We start from the raw sequence: 13,452 nt of genomic DNA on the forward strand, positions 1-13,452 counted from the left end.
AAAAACTTGAATCTTGGTTCTATCATAATAAGTGTAACTAAAACCAAAATGACGCAATTTGAAGCTAAATCAGTAGAAAGGAGTGAAATAAAGATAACTTGCAATGATCAGGATATCACAGAAGCAAACCACGTGAAGTTCTTAGGCCTAAATCTTGACAAAAATTTAAATTGGAAGGTACACATAGATTACTTAGCAAATAAACTGAACAACTTAGCATTTGCAATGTGTATTTTGTCAGGTGCCACAAACATGGATACCAGAAAAATATTTTATCACTGCTACTTTGAGTCAGTTATTCGTTATGGCATAATCTTCTGGGGAAGTTCAAGAAATGTCACTAGGCTCCTAGTATTACAAAAGAAAGTAATTAGAAACATATGTGTTGCAAAAAAAAAAAAAAATGGGAATCCTGTCGACCACTGTTAAAAAATTTGAAAATACTATCTAGCCCCTTTACATATATGAGATGGTGGTCCTATATAGAAATCAACATACACTAGACACTTTCCGTTTTGACCACAATTACAGCACTCGCCACAGAGATAACTTCAGACTTCCAACACATCGTTTAAAACTTTATGCCCAAACGCCAGAGTATATGGGGTTAAAAATTTTCAATAAAATAAAAGGCAGTAATATATTTAAAATGGAGATTGGTTCACTGAAAATATTGCTCTTTACTCTTCTGGTGGAAAAGTGTTATTATTCTGTCGATGAATTCATTGAGGACAGCTTCACAATCTGAACACAGGGATTGTATTACATGTATTATTTTATGTACATGTGTAGCTGTAACTTAGAAATGTAAAATATAATGTAAACTTTTGTATTTCTCTTAAAAAAGTGAAAAAAGTTTCTTTTGTAAACCTTGAAAGGTCTCCTGTACATCAAATCAAATGATTTGAAAATTGTATGTAATGAGATGAATAAACCACATATCACATAACACATTGTGCATACATGTGCATTCTTTAGAGGTCACAAATGAAAAACAAACCCCAGATACATAGTAAGCAATACGTATTATTGCAGATTCTTAGCAACTGACTCACTGATGAACTTATTGTTGGATTATCATTTTTGTATCAAATGTCTCTAAACTTTAGGTCACTTTAAATCCCAACTAACCTCAAATAAAAAATTCAGAGAGAAAAGAGACTCTCATGGACATGGATACCAGAAAAATATTTTATCACTGCTACTTTGAGTCAGTTATTCATTATGGCATAATCTTCTGGGGAAGTTCAGCAAATGTCACTAGGCTCCTAGTATTACTCTGTGCAATTGGTCACTGTGCTCACCCATACAGCTCCCTCCCTGTTCCCATTCCAGCACTACACAGCTGCAATTTCATTGCCACACCCAGTCTTTTAATTTATTTTTATTTCTCTCCTTTCCTGCCCCCCCCCCCCCCTCCCTCCCCACCTTCTCTCCGTCTAAACTGCAGTGCAATTTTGGGTGCAATTATCTTGAGGGGACGTAATTATTTGCTCAGTATGGCAGCAGCTGTTAAATTCAGATAAAATACACAGTGCCGTCCTTCTTCTGTAAGGAGATGCAGTAGTACAAAGATTACTGGGTTTTGATGATTGAGGATGAGGCAGGATGTGGAAAGGATGCTGTTTGTTCTCTAAGTCTCAGCAGCCCTTGCACTGCTGACACCAGTAACTGATATTAGCCCTATTTTTTGAGATCGGATGCTCATCAGTGTGTGGTCACTCTGAGGTCAGGAAATCTCAGAACACAGCTGCTGTGCCCAAGTTTGCTATCTTCTCTTCAAACCAACAGCAACAGAATGACAACTAAGATGCTGAAGTATTGTGCTTTTGCCATTTGTCACTTTGATTCAGATTACAGCTTGGCTGTTCATTATTTCGAGCAGAAGATAGTAAATATTGTTTGGTCAGAGGAGTGAGCAACCGCTTTCACTTGACATGTGTGGCTACATCAGCTGTTGCAGTAAGATTGCACCCTCTCTCTCTCTCTCTCTCTCTCAACAACCTCCATCATTTGTCAGCCTGATCACTGTGTCACCGGTTTAGCTCTCTCTCTCTCTCTCTCTCTCTCTCTCTCTCTCTCTCTCTCTCAGGACTTCCACATGAATTCAACTCTCTGTAGAACATTAATAATCTAGTTGTCATTTAAGTTGTTTTGGTAGTTACACTGTACATGTTGGTTCCTACATTCATTGATTGCTGTACTTGTATGATAGTAATATTAACTTGTCAGTGAAGGCTGCTGTTGGTTAAAAATTTATGAAAACTGGGAGGATATATCTCATTGTTGAAGTTTAATCTGTTTTATTAGTGTTGAATCCCCCATTATCCACTTTCATCAGTCTCTTAATAAATTTAGATTGCCTGTAGGCACGGATGATGTCAGCCACCTTCCATAGTGAAGACTAAGGTAGATACCAATTAAATCCCTGCAGTATGCACAAATTTCTGCTCCAAAACACAGAGCAAGTTGCTATGTCTAGAAATTCTGTGATGGTATTAGAGAAGGAAAGTTGCTACTCACCATATAACGGAGATGCTGAGTTGCGATAGGCTCATCAAAAAGATTCACACAATTATAGCTTTCGGCCATTAAGGCCTTTGTCGGCAATTGCCACACACACACACACACACACACACACACACACACACACACTCTCTCTCTCTCTCTCTCTCTCTCTCTCTCTCTCTCTCTCTCTCTCTCTCTCTCTCGTGCAAACGCAACTTGCACATGGGTCTGCAGTCTCAGACAACTTAAACCACACTGCGAGCAGCAGCACCAATGCATGGTGGGAGTGGCGACTGGTGGGCATAAGGGGAGGATGGAGAGGGGAGGGGGAGGGGGAGGGATAGTACGGTGGGGTTGGCAGACAGTGAATTGCTGCAGTTTAGACGGAGAGAAGGTGGGGAGGGAGGGGGGGGGGGGCAGGAAAGGAGAGAAATAAAAATAAATTAAAAGACTGGGTGTGGCAATGAAATTGCGGCTGTGTAGTGCTGGAATGGGAACAGGGAGGGAGCTGCATGGGTGAGCACAGTGACCAACGAAGGCTGAGGCCAGGAGGGTCGTGGAAATGTAGGATGTATTGCAGGGAAAGTTCCCACCTGTGCAGTTCAGAAAAGCTGGTGTTGGTAGGAAGGATCCATATGGCACAGACTGTGAAGCAGTCATTGAGATGAGGGATATGATGTTTGGCAGCAACAGGATGGTCCACTTGTTTTTTGGCCACAGCTTGTCGGTGGCTATTCTGTATTGAGGCTGGTCGGGGCAGCACAGGCAACATCTGCTGTCCAAATTACTGTCAGTGTGAAGCAGAGGTGATCCTGTTACCTTCCCAATGGTGCCCTGTATTATCATACCAGGTGCTCAGACAGCATCGTGCTGACAAATGTAAGCTGGTGAAGTTCATGTTCATTCCCCTCAGCACTTCCATGCAGATGCATCCATTGTGACGGTGTATGTAGTACTGGGGGTCATGTAAAATGATGATCTGATGACACTCCTGTGTCCCATGTAGTCATCAGGCACCATGCTGTCGGCACACCTCTCTGCTGCCACATTCAGGAAAACTGCAATAATGGTCAATGCACTGATGGTCTGCGCTGCTGTAGATATTGTTGCACCGTTTGTGTGGGTACTTGTCTTACTGAAAACATGTTCGCTATGGGTCACACCATTAAAATCCCGAACGGGGTCAGCGGAAGTGTCCGATTCCACCTGTCTGCTTTGACCCCATGATGTAAAGGTGCTGTGGTGTGTGACGTCATTACAACGCGGAATTGAGTTGGTTGTGGTTTTTTTTTTTTTTAGATGTCGTCTTGTTGTGTTTGATGGCACCGTCTGTGTGTGTGTGTGTGTGTGTGTGTGTGTGTGTGTGTGTGTGTGTGTGTTTGGAATGGCCAGCCTACTTTGCAGTGCCGAAATTTGTTGGTGGTAAGTTGTTTTTCGGGTCTATTTTTCTCGAGTTGTAATGTTTTGTGTATTTATTGTGCATTGAATGTGTTTTAATTTATGTAGGGATGTTTGACTTTTGACTTTTTGAGGTGTTGTGGTTTTAGTTTTGCTTTTTGTAGTTGGATTTTTCGTATTAATAGTTATGGTTGACATACATAGGTTAAGGGAAATGACCGATTCCAATTTTTGTAGTTTTATATGTAGGTATTGGTGTTTTCGTATTGTCAGCTGTGGACAAGGGAAATGTCTGATTCCAAGTTTCATAGTTTTTGCTGTTTTGGAATTGTCAGGTGCGGTTGACCTATATAGGTGAAGATTCCTCTAGGAATCCTGTAGGGATTCCTGTAGATTTTGTAATTATTGTTTTTTGTTCGTCGTTTCATGTGTTCGAGACTGTGGTGTGTAATTTTTAACTGTTATATTTAGCTTCCCCCCCCCCCCCCCCCCAAAAAAAAAAAAAAAAAAAAAAAAAAAAAACCAATTTCCCATGGTTGTCACTTTAGTTTGATTGTATTTTGGAGGGAGATGTTATTGTCTTATTTATACATATTTTCATGTTTGTTGCTGTGTGTATGGAGTGACATCATAGGCGCCATATTGGAGATGCTTAGAATAGCCGTTTCTGCCGTATTGATGACGCCATGGGTCAAAGCAGACGGGTGGAATCAGACACTTCCATAAAGCTTCTGAACGGCTGAGTAAATTGTATGTGTGTCCTCTTGGACACTAGGCATGGTGAGCCATTGAGATCGTGCATGGCACTGAGTGTGTGTCTCTCGAACCCATTGATTCTGTATTTCCTGTCAGTTGTGGAATCCAGAGCAATGCGAACAAAAGTATCATGGAACGGTAAACAACAGTTTCAGCAGACCACAACCTTCCACCTATTGTATTCTGGCACATGCTGCACATGCCATTCACATTAATATGACCACTGCCAGTGTTTGACATTGACTTGCTATAACCAGTCACCAATGGCAGCACTACCTGTGGAGTTTGTCTGGGTGACATGGAAAACAGTACAGTTGTTGTAAGGCAGAAATGGAATGATTTACCCAACATCTAAAAGGGCACAATCATTGGGGTTTGGGGTAAGAGTGGAAGTGTTTCCAAAATGTCTACGCCTGCAAACTATTCACATGCCTCCATGGCAAAATGGTATTGTCCAAAACTGGTGCCAAAGCAACAGTGGGGCAGCAAAGGCCATAGATGAAAGGAATGGATGATGGCTGTGGAGATGTGTATGGGTGAATAGACATGCAAGTGTTGAACAACTGACCACCCAGATGAACCGAAGGGCTACCGACAGTGTCTCCTCAGTGACCATTCAGTGAACGCTGCCGCATATGGGCCTCCACTGCGGGCACCTGGTTCATGCACCTGTGCTGAATGCTCTTCACCAGTGACAAAGGCTGGAATTTGCATGTCAATACTGCAACTGGGTATCCACTGAACTTTCCTGATGAATCATATTTGATGCTCCATGGGATACGTATTGCTCAACACAAATTATGAAAAGAATTGCAATGACAAAAGAAGGAGTCAACAGGAAACAGAAATTACTTTGAGGACCACTAAACAAATATCTGAGGAAAAGACTTGCCAAATGTTACATATGGAGCTTTGCACTATACGGTGCGGAGACCTGGACATTGAGGAAGGAAGATGAAAGAAGATTGGAGGCACTAGAGATTTGGATGTGGAGAAGAATGGAAAAAGTGAAATGGGAAGACCGAGTAAGGAATGAAGAAGTATTAAGAAGAGTTGGAGAAGAAAGAAACATGCTGAAAGTCATCAGAAAGAGAAAACGGAACTGGATTGGACATTGTTTGAGAAGGGACTGTTTACTGAAGAAAGGAATAGAAGGAATGGTGGAGGGAAAAGGGGGAAGAGGATAAAGAAGATATCAAATGCTGGGCAATATCAAAGGAGACAAATATTCAGAAATAAAAAGACTGGCTATGGATAGACAAAAGTGGAAGAGGATTAACCCATGACAAGACGTGCCATAAGGCAGAACACCATACAACAACAATAGGACAGATGGCCATTGCCGTGTACAGCTTGAAACATGAAAGCAAACAAGAAGCTAGTGTGGTATACCCTGGGTAATGTTATTATTCCAGAAGACACAGTGCATAAATACAAGAATGTATCTATCTTTGCAGACCATGTCCACCCCCACATGCAGGTTGTTTTTCCTCGGCAGAATGTCATCTACCAGCAGGACAATGCAACATGTCACACAGCTCGCAGTGTACATGTGTGGTTTGAAGAGCACCAGGATGAGTTTATAGTATTCCTGTGGCCACCAAACTTCCCAGATTTAAACCCAGAATCTGTGGGACAACTTCAGTCGGGCTGTTCATGCCGTGGATCCTCAACTGAGAAACCTGGTGTAGCTGGTCACGGCATTCGAGTCAGCATGACTCCACATACCTGTCAGTACCTTCCAGAACCTCATTGACTCTCTTCGTGCACGTCTCACAGCGATCTGTATGGCAAAAGGAGGTTATTCAGGCATTTGACTGCTGGTCACATTAATGTGACTGGACAGTGTAGTGTACGAAATGTTCAAATGTGTGTGAATTCCTAAGGGACCAAACTGCTTGGATCATCAGTCCCTAGACTTACACACTACTTAAACTAACTTATGCTAAGAACAACACACACACCCATGCCCGAGGGAGGTATCGAACCTCTGGCGGAAGGGGCCGTAGTGTATGTTTCTCTTCCTTACACGAGGCATAACACAATTTTCTCACAAACAAATAACAAACACATGTGATTCATCAATGAGAAAAAGGCTGCATAATTCTTCTTTATGCCAATCTGGCAATATTTTGCAATTACTAAATATGAGTTGGAATTGGATATACATCCCAAACTCCTTCTCTCTGTCCACCTACTGCCCCCCCCTCCCCCCCTCCCTCCTCTCTCTCTCTCTCTCTCTCTCTCTCTCTCTCTCCCTCTCCCTCTCCCTCTCCCTCTCCCTCTCTATCTCCATCTCCATCTCCTCCTCATTTCTCAACCCCATGTCATCAGCTGTAAAATTTCAGGTGCAAGTAGTTGACTATAAGTGATTTCCGTTCTCTCTCTTTCATCTGGACTAAGTACTAATTGTTCATAGGCAGCATAGGTAATGCATAAAGCTGAAGGATAGTGAAGGGTTGGGCTTGTTTGGGGTAGGAGACTAGACAGTGAGGTCATTGGTCTCATTGGATTAGGGAAGGATGGGGAAGGAAGTCTGCCATGCCCTTTCAAAGGAATCATCCCAGTATTTGTCTGGAGCGATTTAGGGAAATCACATAAAACCTAAATCAGGATGGCCGGACGAGGGATTGAACCATTGTCCTCCCGAATGCGAGTCCAGTGTGTAAGCCACTGCACCACCTCACTTGGTGGATAGTGATGATCAGATCCCTTTTTTAAAAAGAAATCTGCAAGCAATGTGTGGGCCACAAGTCTGCCTTAATTCACCTTATTAAAAAGGAAAAAAAAACACTTGCTACTGGTTTTGATTTTCCTAAATTCATCTGCAGAAGGCTTGCAAAATTCATGATACATTGTTTTATAGATGTTGAGTACAAAAACTTGTAGGCTAACTGAAGATGAATTTTGTAGAACTGAAACCAGTAACACTGTTTTGTTCATATAGCATAATACACAGTGTGCTAGCTTGCGTGGCAGGAATTTGAGCCAGACCCGGACAGAAACTCCACAGTGGATTAATGACCGTGGGCTGGTTCAATGGCCAACACATTGTGGTTTTTAGGCAGTTTGCCATTCTCATTTAGGTAAGTGCTGTACTGGTTCCCATACTCAGCATCAGAGAATATGATACATGAACAGTTAAAATTTGTTAAAAAATGGAACAAGGTTGGTGTAACTGGAGACAGATGGTGCACACAACTCCCCTTCCTGAGATTACTTTGATGACTGATGTCAGTAGGGGCATCTGATCACAAAGCTAAATCTATATCTATATAAATAAAAATGTAAATTTTCGTTTGCACAAAATCTTAAATTACTGAAAGTTCTCCACTGTTTGCTTTAAAATTTTCGCACAACATTGCATTCAAATACATGCATGCTTTTATATACTTACTGGAAGGCCATCTTATAATACATGAATACATATTTAAAATATAAACGAGAAACATTGTTACCAAAACTCTCGAAAAGCTGTTGAGCATTTATTTCAAATTTTTATGGGATGCTCTAATACACATTCATAATGACGTAGGCTATATATTTTTTGAAACAACAATGTACAGATTTTCTGTTAAAACCAACTACGAGAAAAAAAATACTGTGCTGTGCTTTGCTCTGCTGTGAATATGTACGGATTTGTTTTCTTTCTTGCAATCAGTTTTAACCATGATACTAGAATATGTGAATCATTAGAAATATTGTTTTCCCCACACATATTCCTTTTTATTACATGTATATTTAAACAAAAATTTTATACACAATAATGTGCTGTTTTGTTTTCTTCCTCTCAGTCGTTTTTTACTGAAAACAAGTAAGTTGTATTGACAGGTTCTCTGCTTATGGTTAGAATGTACTAAGGAATCTGTATTTGCAATAACAACAAACTAGGGCCAAGATCAGAAAAAGGATGAGGAGAAGGTGGATAAAGAAAGGGAAAGGGGGGGATGGACATGGAGATGGGGAAGGAGGACATCGACAGAGAGAGGCAGAGGAGGAGATGGGTAGAGAGAGAGAAGGAGATCAGGATATAAGCTATGCAGATGACGCATCAATCTTATTTTATGGGAGTAAATCTACTGAGCTAGAATCTCTTGCTACTAGTGGTGTAACAGAAGTAACAAAATACTTCAATGATCAGGGACTCAAGGTGAATGTCACCTAATCTCAGTTACTGACATTTAAAACAGACAGTTCTCACCACAACAATATGAATAGTGTGTGTAATATCTCTGCAACAGAAAATGGTAACTGTAAATTACTGGGTGTGTATGTTGATGAAAATTTGCGGTGGACATACCACATTAATTTCGTATGCAGAAAAGTCAGTAGTGCCATATATCTCCTCAGCCAGCTCGCAAAAATACTTTTTAGCCGCGCACTGAAATTAGTATATTATGGAACACTTTTCCCCTTTCACAATTACGGAATTGAATGTGGGGCTGTGCAGTTGGTGTAAATTTAAAAAGAATACTACTACTACAGAAAAGAGCAATAACACATATACAAAGTCAACCAACAGAAGCTATCAAGGGCAGTGATTTACATGATCACAACACTAGAACAAAGTGTAACTATTTCTGTAACAGAACAGCATTAAAAATAACTGATGGAAGTCCATATATCAGTGGTTTGATTTGGTATAACTGGCTACCAAACTCTCTAAGAATGTACACGGGGAATGTTTTTAAAACAAAATTAAAATCTTTTCTAATAGAAAAATGTTTATATTCTTTCAATGAATTTTAAGATAGTGATTGTAACATGAGGCATTAGCATTGTAACATGAGGCATTGTAATGTAATAAATGTAGAAAATAGACATAAGAAGCAACAGCTACAGAGTATAGTGTATTTTATAAGTGTAAGTATAACCATAGTATTAAGTCTGACATTTGCAAAAGCCATCACTATGATGGCTTCACGCAAAGAAAATGTAAATAAATAAATATATTTAAAAACGAAGATGATGTGACTTACCATACGAAAGCGCTGGCAGGTCGATAGAAACACAAACAGACACATACATACACACAAAATTCAGCTTTCGCAACAAACTGTTGCCTCATCAGGAAAGAGGGAAGGAGAGGGAAAGACGAAAGGAAGTGGGTTTTAAGGGAGAGGGTAAGGAGTCATTCCAATCCCGGGAGCGGAAAGACTTACCTTAGGGGGAAAAAAGGACAAGTATACACTCACACACACACACATATCCATCCACACATATACAGACACAAGCAGACATATTTAAAGACAAAGAGTTTGGACAGAGATCAAAATAAATATATTTTCAAATCCCATACAAATTGAGCAGTTGTGCAGCATTGCTATATTCACTAGTAATAAAATAAAGTTTGCTAAATCCTGGTAAAGCAGCCCCTGTACTAGACAGGATAAACACTAGTGCAAAGAAAGAAAGGAAGAAAGAAGTAATGCTGTTTTGTAGACAAATTGAACAAAAACCAAATCGTGATTGGTTGCTACTGTATATTATCACAGGACAGTCACAGTTTTGCCAAACCTTCAATATTTGATAGGATGCTATTAACTGTAAAATATTGCAGATATTTTATAATAACTGTAAGATGGGAATGTGCATTTCACTCCAGTTGGAAGAAGTTTCATTTTCATTTAGTGTTTTTCATTATTTTTGCAGTGTAGATTGTTGAAAATGTTTGATTCTTTCATAACTTTTGTACAGCACATTAACTATGTGCTAAGCAAGATGCCTTTTTGTGGATAATGACAAACTTTTGGTACTTTTTAATGCCTTTTCTGCTCTCATATAATGAATAGAGCCCAGACACTCCCAGTGTGACGTCTGCTGCGTAGGCTGCCATGCACAATAGCTTTATGGTGTGGCTGACACCCCTAACAACATGTGATGGATGATGCATTGTTAGGACCGAGGCTTTCAGCAAGCGACATCCATTTATCTTGCGTTTTTAATTTAAAAGCCCCTGAAAGGGAAACAAAAACAAGGGGCAGGTTTTTCTGATACTGCCACTACTAAAAATACTTTGGTGAGGACAGTTGAGCAGTTTTTATTGAATTTACATTAACTCATTAATTGCTGTGAGCTTATCTTTGGTCAAGTCTCAAAAAGGTTAAATTGAATCTTTTATTCAAGTGTCTAACTAGACAAAATATTAGGAACAAGGAATTGTATATAGTTCTCATGCCTAAATTCAGGACTGTAACTATTGTAGACTGATTAGTAATGGCCATAGACACTTTTACTACTCAGACTGCAACTACACACTGACAGATAATAGTTTAATTTAGTACTGAAGCTTTCTTTTTGAAAAGAAGATCCATTCTCACACTGAAAGATGCATAACTATAATCATGGCCAGCTATAAATGAGTATCATAATGTCTGCATGTAGCTTAAAAGCCAGGAACATATTTAGTTTTTATAATGGACTATCCAGATGCAGAAAAGTATATAAAATCAAATTCTCTCTTAATATTGCTGTTGCCACTACAACACTGATTACTTTTGTTGTTTCTGTTGAATGTAGATAGTAGTCAAATTTTTGCTGGAACTTGGGGTAGATACTTTTGCTGCATGAAGTATCATTGTACTTAAAATACACATAAATGTCAGTAATATGATATATGAGATGTATGTTACATATGTAAACTTATGTGATGTGCCACTACATCTACTGTAGCTACTTTAACAAATCTTCTACACAAAACTTCAGAGAGAATCGTAATGCCATGGTATACACATTACCTTATTAAATTTAAGCACAGAAAAGTGTGTAATTTAGTATACTTGCTGAAAACTTGTTGTCATATTCCTCTTGTGGGTAGTGGGAATAAAGTACTGCACATCTTTGTAATATAATTGACCTTGGTGACACAGGAGCCAAGTCAGAGAACAAGCATGTCCCAGGAGCAGGGTTCAAATCCCCATCTGACCATCCAGAATTAGGTCTAAAATCATTAAGCATAAATTCATTAAGCATAACTCTGGAACTGTTACTGTGAGGAGCACTTGCCCAAATTCATTTTCCCACTTTTCCCTATTCCTTTGTCAGCTTGTGCTTTGTCTCTGATGATTTTGATTGTGCTGTGTGGTTAATTCTATTCATTCTTTCATGTCTAAAATAGCAGCTACGTTAATTTGAAGTAAGAAACACTAAAATGTATTGCAAATTTTTATTAAGAGATGCATTTAGCGTAGTGGATGTTTCATTGAGACAGTAGTAGTTCAGTGAATTCAGAGAATTGACCATGTCAGTCACATTTTTATATTTTTGCTCATATGTATGTTAATAACACAAACAATTATAATTTTATGCTGCTTATATTGGACAGCAGCAGTATTGAAGTATTAATTTTTCTGTAAATATTATGTCACCAGAGTTTGAAGTTTGATAAACTGAGACAATTAAGATTTTTGTGTGTGGGTTGCAGTACCAGCAACTTCAAACGTACCTTCAAGGGATATTTTGCTAAGGTCTGTGACTGAGAACTGTGTATCAAAATTGCTTTTAATGTAGATTGAGACCATACCATGTGAAATATTTGTTCTGCAATAGCTAACAACTAGCAAGTATGGATGAGGAAAACAAAAGTCTTCCTTCAAGCCAGCATTGCAGTAAATAGACTTTACCCCTAAGAGATTGTAGATTTATATGAAGAAGGAGAAACTTGTTGCTGACACTGAAAAGTATTTTTATTTTTCTTGGTCTTCATTTATTTTCACTAGATGGACTAGAACAGTGCAATTATGTGAATGAATTAATCTACTGCAGTTCCCTCTTACATGTGATTTGTACCCCTCCTTCCTCTGTAATGTTGATTTCTTTAAACAGGAGGTAATGAGCTTGACAGAAAGACTGTCTTTTAAAACCAGTCTTTTGCCTTCATTTATAATTTTTGTTTATCTATTGACAGAAATTTCTTGCCATGGTCATTTAGATGTTCACCATATCACTAGATTGCATTTGGCATAAATGGAACAGCATTGTCTGATTTTAATATTATGTGTCAGGTCTGTTTGTCAACATGTAAATTAAAGATCATCACAAAAACAATGTTCATCTTATTTATGTCCAAAAAAATTCTTGGAACCTGTCGGAAATTTCCATTACAAACTTCTAGGACTTGTAGAGGGGAGTGAGTACATAATATTTTGAATAGGAACCCATGTCTATAAACATTACATTTCTGTTCTACACCAGTTTCAATTCAGATGTATGACACATCTACTTCTGCTTTAGGAATTGAATTAGGTGTGACACAGTACCATTATTAGGTAACAATTCAAAAGGAAATGTAACAAAACAACCATTTATTACTTAAGCACATTTGTTTGTATTAACACTTAAACATTAGGTGTTTACATTATTCCAAAAGAAAAAGGGAACCCAGCATACCTTGTGTACTGAACAGTACTAACGCATTACAACAGTGGCTCGATGTGGCAACCACCAATATTGTTACAGACACTGTATCTATGAAGCACATTCTGGTACACACTGTCCTTGCCTCCTGGCGTCTCTTCAACTTCTCATGCAGTGACCTGAACTCTTGTGAGCAAATCTTCCTCTGTCTGTACAGGAGTCTCACAAATTAAACTTTGCATACGACCCCCCAAGAAGTAATCCATAAGTGTTAAATCCCGCAATCACAGTGGCCGTGCGAGTGGACCACCAAGGCCTATCCATCTTTCACCATATTGTCTGTTGAGATGTCTCCAAACCGCACATCTGAAGCAAGGTACTGACACATTTCCTGATGGACATTCGGTGATACATCATCCTGTCTACCCTATTGCA

General features: G+C 39.2%; 1 protein-coding gene across 1 annotated transcript in view; it reads left to right on the forward strand.

Annotated features, from left to right (window-relative positions):
• The window catches only part of LOC126215193 (unconventional myosin-Ib), an 890,664-nt gene that overhangs the window by 608,861 nt on the left and 268,351 nt on the right, over positions 1-13,452 (forward strand). The window lies entirely within an intron of this gene.

This window comes from Schistocerca nitens, chromosome 12 (assembly GCF_023898315.1).
Source record: "Schistocerca nitens isolate TAMUIC-IGC-003100 chromosome 12, iqSchNite1.1, whole genome shotgun sequence".
NCBI classification, from domain to species: Eukaryota; Metazoa; Arthropoda; class Insecta; order Orthoptera; family Acrididae; genus Schistocerca; species Schistocerca nitens.